This window comes from Pinus tabuliformis, chromosome X, assembly GCF_031772625.1.
Source record: "Pinus tabuliformis cultivar Carrire ecotype Pingquan chromosome X, CPIR1, whole genome shotgun sequence".
In the NCBI taxonomy this organism is placed as follows: Eukaryota; Viridiplantae; Streptophyta; class Pinopsida; order Pinales; family Pinaceae; genus Pinus; species Pinus tabuliformis.
Genome location: NC_142308.1, coordinates 379,630,950 through 379,637,868, shown reverse-complemented (window position 1 = coordinate 379,637,868; position 6,919 = coordinate 379,630,950).

The window sequence follows — 6,919 nt, the reverse complement described above, 5'->3', positions numbered from 1 at the left end:
CAATCTTTCCTTCCCGGATGTTCTTTTATCCACCTTGCATAGAATGGGTATCTTCACGTGGGATAGACTCATCTTAGACTGGAATGGCCTCTCCCCCACGTGGAAGGATGCAAATGTCATCGGTCTGCCGATTGATCTCCACCCTTCATGGAATCTGTTCTCAGCCGCATTACAGGACAGTGGGATTATTCGTGGAGGCACTCTTGACCATCTATCTTGGTTCTCCTCAAACAGCTCGGCGGTTCCTAGAGTAAAAGACATTTACTCTGCCTTCATTTGCTCAAAGACTTCAAATTCTCCACCTATCTTCCCGGTCGTTCTTTGGAAAACAGGCTGCCCTCCTAGAATGATCCTTTTTGCCTGGCTGGTTTTTAACAACCGTAATCTCTCTTGGGACAATCTTAGGAAAAGGAGCTGGCATGGCCCCAGCAGATGCTCGATGTGCGAGTCTGAAGAAGAGACAAACTTACACATGTTCTTTCAGTGCAATACTTCTCAGCAAATCTGGGATGAACTCGCCATTTTTTTTTATTTCCCTCACAATGTTTTTGACTCTGTTCATGCAACTTTCCATTGGTGGTGCTCACAATGTGCGGCAAGGCGTCCCCTTCTTGTTATCACGTTATGGTATGCCTGGAAATGGTGGAATCATAAAATCTTTAGAGATTCCAAGACCCCTTTCTCTGCCATTCTGCAAAGTATCTGCTCTAGCTTTGATGCTATCATAGGTTTATAGGCATAATGCAACTGTCTTATCATGTTTTTCTGCTCCCTCTATTTGACTTACTGCCAAAGTATGTTCATCTACAGCCATCTAGCATCATATGCAACCATTATTTGTATCCATCATACTCTGAGTTTTGCTATATGTCATCCTATCATCATGATCCAGCTCTATCTGACTTGATATCCACTCAAGTCCCTCCCATATGTTTTCAATTGTAGCTCTTTATATTGACTTAATATAGTCTATATTGCTTTTTCTTCTGGAAAAAAAACAATAACTTTTTATTAAATTATAAGTAAATTAACATTTTCAAAATTTCAAATTGCTGAATGGTATATATCATCACAATAAATACGATGTAGAATTATTATTATAATAATAGTTAAATTTAATTGTAATATCATATATTAATATTTATTTTTATTTTTATTTTTAGTTTTTTATTTTTATTTTTATTTTATTTTTCTTTTCTGAATTTGTCTATTCTTATTACTGATACAAATTTTTTTTACACCGAGGCCATGGCCTCGAGAAAGCTAGCCCAAAGATGCAGCATGTTTACAAAGCATAGCTGATCAAAACTCAAAAAATACCCTGCTGACTATTGCCCTGAAGGACCGCAAGGAACCTGACCATGACTATTACCAAAAAAACAAAAAGCCCCATTGTTGTGCTTGGAACTAAAATTTAAACAGAGGCATACAAAATTCGTAACAGGATGATTAGACCATGGCAACTGAGAACAAAAATTGAGTACAAACTTCAGAAGCAACTGAGACTGCAACCGAGACCAAAAACCATAGGCTAGCAGAGTGCTCCTCTTGCAGGGGAAACCGACGATTAGAGCTGGTGCACTTATCATGACGGTCAAGTAGGTGATAAGTGAATATCCTCGAGCATACTGAATTCCAAAAAACCATAGAGCGCAAACCTGTTTAAACGTCATGAGAAGTGGAGGGCTGCTTTTCGATGATGCGGCATCCATATTTGTAGTCATCTTCGTCCTCAGATGGGCGGCCCTCTTTGCTTGTAGAGCCACCACCGATAGGGACACTCGAGCCCGCCTGATCATTCATAATCTGGGATGCCATGCCTTTGCCCGAGCCTGAGGCCTTGCTCTGCTCGTAGTTCATCTGAATGGTGCCATATCTGTCTTCTGCCAACATTTCCTTAGTCACCCCAAGGGAAACGACTTCCTGACTAGCATTAATCTCGCTAAGCTGTATGGTAAAAGAGGCCATGAAGGAGAAATTTCCATGAGTGCAGGGGCATTGTAGCCGAGCGGAATTTGTAGTAGAATTGAAGGAGCTCGCTGCCAAATTGTGCTATCCTCTACCCCTTCCCCGACCACTCCTTGTAGCCGGATACCGGTCCATGCGGAAATACAAACAAAAAGTCGAGGAATCCGTCGTGGAGGAGGAGGCCTGGCAGCCTGTTTGCCCTCGGGAGCTGCCTCTCCTGCAGCTCATCCTCTGGCGAAGTTTTGGCATAACCGGAAGAATAGGAAGATCCGGGCAACCTGCTAAACTAAGGAGGCAGAAAAGGATTAGAACTAGCTTGGCTTCAACACCCAGATGGGCGGATGGGAGAGCAGAGGACAAGTAGCTAGCGAATTTGCAGGTGTGGCAGTGAAAAACTTGAAGCCCCAGCCAGAAATTCACCCATTGAACCAGAGCCCAATCGATCCCCAGGATGGTTCAAGAACGAATCTCTATAGCTGCAAAGGAGGGACTTGAGCGCAAAGGAGGAACGCAAATGAGACGAGCTAAGGGCGCCATGATTAAGAAATAAACAGGCCAGAGAGGAGGGACAGGCTGCATTAAAGCAACATTAAATTTGAGCTCAGGGGAAATAAAGACCGGTTCTGTGAGAGGCTGAGAGGCGGTGGAGATGAGCCACGCGCCCCCCCATTCTGCTACCCACGTACCTGTACCACATTCAAACACCCAGATCCGGGAATATCATATATTAATATTATTATAATATATTTTTTTATTTTATATAATTATTTTAATATATAAGGTGTAATTTAATTTATAGATGAAATTCATTAATTTTAATTAAAATTTAATGGAGATTTTTAAAAACTTGAGTTTAAGTTGTTTAATTTTTAGAATTCGAGTGCCTTAGAGGTTTTCCAGGGTGTTGAATCTATTTATGCATTCAAAAATGCATTTTAAACAACAAAAAATACATTCTTTCTTGAAATTGTTTTAGCGATTTCGGTGGAAAAGTCTATTTCGTCTATAAGTTAGAACTTAAGGTGGATGAGGATATGTTGATTTTTTTTTAATTGACAACCTATATCGATACTCAAGGGAATATGCTGAGCATATGCTTAGAATTATTGTTTATCAAGGGTTGTAGTGTGTTATAGAGTTTTGTAGGTTGAGTAGACTTTTAATAAATTTAAAAAATTATATTTGTGTCAAGTAGCCACCAATTTAATAGAGATTTGAGATTATGTCAATTCTAATAAACTCCTCCATGATAAGTTCCTCATTATTATTCATAACATTCATTATTATATAATCAAATTTTATTTAGCAAAATGGTTCATTACTTTTAATAAATTGAAAAAATTAGATTGGTTCCAAGTGGCTCCTCACCCACCAAATTCCTAGGGATTTGAGATTATTTCAATTCTAATAAGTTCCTCCATGATAAGTTTCTCATTATTATTTATAACATTCATTTATATATAAGCAAATTTTATTTAGCAAAATGGTCTATTTTACAACATGATGTGTAATTCCTTTTTTTTCTCAAGTTAAAGTTGATCCATAATCTTTTTATACATGGTTAATCAGGTAAATGTATGCATTGGTAAGAATAGTTTTTTTGTTATATTTATGAAGTCTTCAGCGCTATCAACCAAATTAATATTTTTAATGTGGTTGTACTAGAAAATTAAAATTAGAAAGCCAATGAACCATAAAATTCAAGTAAGTAGAATCCTAGATCCATCTTAACTCTAGATCTACCAAGCACTAGGGATCAAATCTCTTTTCACTCTAAAAGAAGTTTGCATCTCAAGAGATTTTATCCTTCTCTATAGTAGATTCAGAGTTAAGATGGATCTAGGTTTTTTTAATTTCCCCCTTTGAATAGGCTATATTCCACATGAATACCATAGGTCAATACCATGGATTCTCAATACGGTGGATTAATACCATGGGTCATTTTTATTTTTATTATTATTTTATTTTACAGGGTTATTTTTATTTTGTTAAATTTTTTTACGAGTTAAAATGTTTACATTACATTATATTAATCTTTTTATTTTATTTTTATGTAGTTTGACTTGGTCATAATGTTAAACATTATGTTACAACATCTCTACCATATTAGGCTCTTGGGGCAAAAACTAAGGTAGAATAATCCATTATTATATAAGAGTAATTAAAATATATCTAATGAATGGTTGATGGAACATCTTATCTCCCTATCTACCAAGCCCTAAGAGTGATCAAATCTCTTTTCACTCACCTTGTCAAAATGTTTTAATTAATAATTATAATTACTAATTTTTTATTTTTATTTTTTTTACATAAACATAACATAACTTAACCTTACAACGTCTCTTCAATACTGGGCACAATTAAAATTTATCATAAAAATGAAAATAACCTAAAAAACTAATCAATCAAATTTTAAAGTAATTAAAAAGCCTAAGGTAAAATAATCCTTTATTGTTGCAAAGTAATTAAAATATATTTGATGGATGGTTGAGGGAAATGCAATTAAATATATTTTAATTACTTCTCAATAACAATGGATTATTTTGATTAACATCCTTTTAAAAGATATAATGAATAACGATAATCACTTTGCAGAAACCCTAACCCACACCTCTTGATATGATTCTCGTCTCGCGATGGTGTCCCAAGAGGGGGCTCCTCCCCCTCCTCCTCCCACTGATGAAGCCGCAACCTTCCAAGCATTGGTGGTTGCTCTCTCAAATCACCCTAGAAGCAAATTTTCACAGGCTAAATTCATTAAAAAGTATGAATCAATTCCCTAAGTGGCCCTCCCTTTGGGAGCGATTAGAACATCATTAGCCTTCTCAAAGCATGCCCTTATTGGTAAATTTACGGGGATGTGGCCATCTCCTCATTCAATGAAAACCTAGATCGAGCAAACTTGGAGATCAAAGATGAAGGGGAATATCAGATTTTATGCATGCGTTCGACTTCTTTGCTTTTCTCTTCGAATTTAAGGAAGATAGGGATGTAATATTATAGAATGGTCCATACTTTTCTAGATCTAGGGGTATGTATTTGAACCAGTGGATATTGGATTTTAACCCGGATGAAAATATCCCAAAAGTGATCCATGTTTGGGTTAAACTTCCCCGACTCCCTCTTTCATGTTAGAGCGATGACTTTTTAAGAGCTATAGGAAATCGAGTTAGGCGTTATCTGGACAGAGCTGAGCCAAAGGGCTCTCAGTTTTCTTGTGATAAGATATGTGTGGAAGTAGATCCTCAAAAGTGGCTGCCTTCATAAATTAATATCACCCTTGGAGGATGGACTCACTATCAAACTTTAGACTATGAACAAATTCCATTCAAGTGTTGTTACTGCCACGAGTATGCCCATTTTGTAAGAGACTACCGAAAATCTCCTTCTGGAAAGGGGCTAGACCCGCCAACAAATCAAGGAGAGCAATGGCAGGTGCAAAAAAGAGGAGGCAATAAAGGAAAACCTAATGGGAACAAGCAACAACCTATGCAAAATAAAAATGGGGCCTATACATCATCTAATCCATTTATACCCTATAAGATATCCCAGAAAATGATCAAGGAATCCCTAAGCCTAATCAAAACAAGGGACCACAAATTGAAGAGCTAATTCTTGAAGAGCACAAAGAAGGGGAATTAAATGAGGATGAGGAAGACCCTGAAAAACGAAGGACATGTAGATCCTCCTCAATTGAAGTCGGCTCCTAAAGTCTCTCATCTAACTCCTTTGATAAATGAGATCTCTACTCCTAGATCTGGGAATGCTAAAGGAGGTCCTCACGCTACGAGAATAATAACCAGAAATATGGCGCATACACTAAACTTGGCAGACGATGGCAACAGTCACAAGACAAAAAGTAGTAAGAAGAAGTAAGGAAGACCTCAACAAAAGTTGATCTGGGAGAGAAGAAGAGCACAATAGTAAAATGGGAAATCAATTGGTAATATCATATATTCTCAAAATGAAAGGCCCTAAAGGTGCGAAAATTCTAGAAAAAGCAGGAGGTTCTTCTCAAAACCCTCCTCACAAATGATAGTCTTATCATGGAATGTAAGAGGTCTAGGTCACCCCATTAAGACCTAGGCGATCCAAGATCTAGTGTAGCAAGAAAATCCTTGGATACTCCTATTACATGAGGCAAAGCTTGAAGAAAAGGATGTTAATAAGGCAACTCAATCCTTCTAGAAAGTTTGTGTTGGATTAACCCAAGACTCATAAGGAGCATCAAAAGGACTTGATATGTATTTATCTAATGTGTATTTTAATTTAATAGATAATATGAATTCACAATATTAGCTAACAGTCATCTTGAAAAGGAAGGATACATTTGAGAAATTTTGAGGTCTAAAATGGGTCTCCTAAGGAATATTATAAAATAATAAGGGAAATAATAAAATAAGGTTAGGTTACCTCATCAATTTTTGGAGGGAAAACAAAAAAAAACTATGTTTTCAACTCGTATTTTCAACTATCTCCTTGCAATTTTACTCGAATTCTGAGTGGGAGCACTCGTTAGATGCATAATTTAATAATGCATCCAAGGAGTACCCATGTTGCATACTTTCGATGGACCCTGCTAGATGAAAAAACATGATTGTAATCACATTTTCATGTATTTCTCATTTTTTGTGTAGGAGGGTCCATTGAAGGTATGCAACATAGGGGCTCCCTAGATGAGGAATTAAATTTGCATCTAATGAGTGCTTTTGCTTGAAAATTGAGTAAAACCGTAGGGATATAAGTTGAAAATATGAGTTGAAAAAATAGTTATTTTTTTTACTCCAAAGATGTTGAATCATCCCACAGTAGTTGGTTAAGGAAAGGGCTAGAATGTTCCTCCTCTATTAAGACCCAAGGTGAGTTGGATCATTGCACAATTTCTTTATCTCTTGATCAAATGGAAAATTTGGGCCCCATACCTTTTAGATATAATCCAATATGGTTAAAT